Source organism: Nannobrachium achirus (genome assembly GCF_963921795.1).
Source record: "Nannobrachium achirus genome assembly, chromosome: 6".
NCBI lineage: Eukaryota > Metazoa > Chordata > Actinopteri > Myctophiformes > Myctophidae > Nannobrachium > Nannobrachium achirus.
This window is the reverse complement of record NC_137815.1, coordinates 53,026,282-53,027,433: the sequence shown is the minus strand read 5'-3', so window position 1 is coordinate 53,027,433 and position 1,152 is coordinate 53,026,282.

Below are 1,152 nucleotides of genomic sequence, written 5' to 3'. Positions count from 1 at the left end.
CGCCTCGAACGGTCGCTCCTAGCCCGAGCTAGGTCCGTTCCAAGGAGCCCCTGGGCTGATCTCCCCTGTCCCTGCCTTTGAAAAACTCTCCCGCATAAAGTGGGAACACCCTCCGTCACGGAGGTATAGATGCCGCTGCTGGGTGGCGCCCCCCTCAGGAGGGTGTCCCAAGTCGGGCTGAGGGTCCGGCACGTCGGCCCTGGTGCTCTGGGGGTCCGCGGACCCTCCGTCACGGAGGTATAGAGGCCGGCTCTGGGCGGAAAGTGGCCGAGGAGGGTGTCCCAGGTCGGGCTAGAGGGTGTGGAGAGTCGGCCATGGAGCCTTGTGGAGGTGACGTCACATCCTGCCAAGCGTTGAGGTGCGTCACATCCTGCCTGTTGTCGAGGTGAGGTACGCCCATAGGTCTGCATCTAGGGGCTCCTCGAATTAAAAGCCTTCAGCCTCCTCAGGAGAAACATGCGCTGTTGGGCCTTTTTGTGTAAAGGACAGGTGGTGGTGGATGTGGATCTCAGAGCCCCCAGGTACTTAAAGAGCTCTACCTGTTCCACCACCTGCCCCGGCCTCCAGCCAGTGGCGTCAGTTCAGCAAAAGCTAAGGTATGGCAACATGACTGGTGTCATCTTGCCATACCTTAGCGAATTTATTTTAAGAAGTAGGCTACTATACTATGGCTACTGAAACCAAATGAAGATGAGAACTTCGAAACAACAAGGTTAAACCAGTGAAAACCGAAAAGAGCGCTTGGCATTTTCAATCACTGTAATTAAGCCTCATAGCTTGCTGAAAGAAAGCCCAGACTGGGGCCATCTTTTTATAGTTGCTTAAATACAACACATACAACAGTGTCACTCGAGGGAAAATAACTTCCTATAAATAATCATTTTAAGCAAGTCGCTCCCATTGGAACAAAGATAAACTTGCCCGCCTGCCATGCCGTGCTGAGTGGATCTTGCAACTGCACTTGACAATATAACAAGCACACTCACAGCCTGGTGGAGAGTGGATTTTATAGCTATCATCCAGTGCATTTTGTTTATTGTAGTATGAACAGCCTACTGCAGGGGGAACTAACAACATAAGTGTTTTTCTATTTCGTTGGCTCCATTCTGTAAAAAAAAAAAAAAAAGAGAGAAAAAAACATTTTGTGCAATC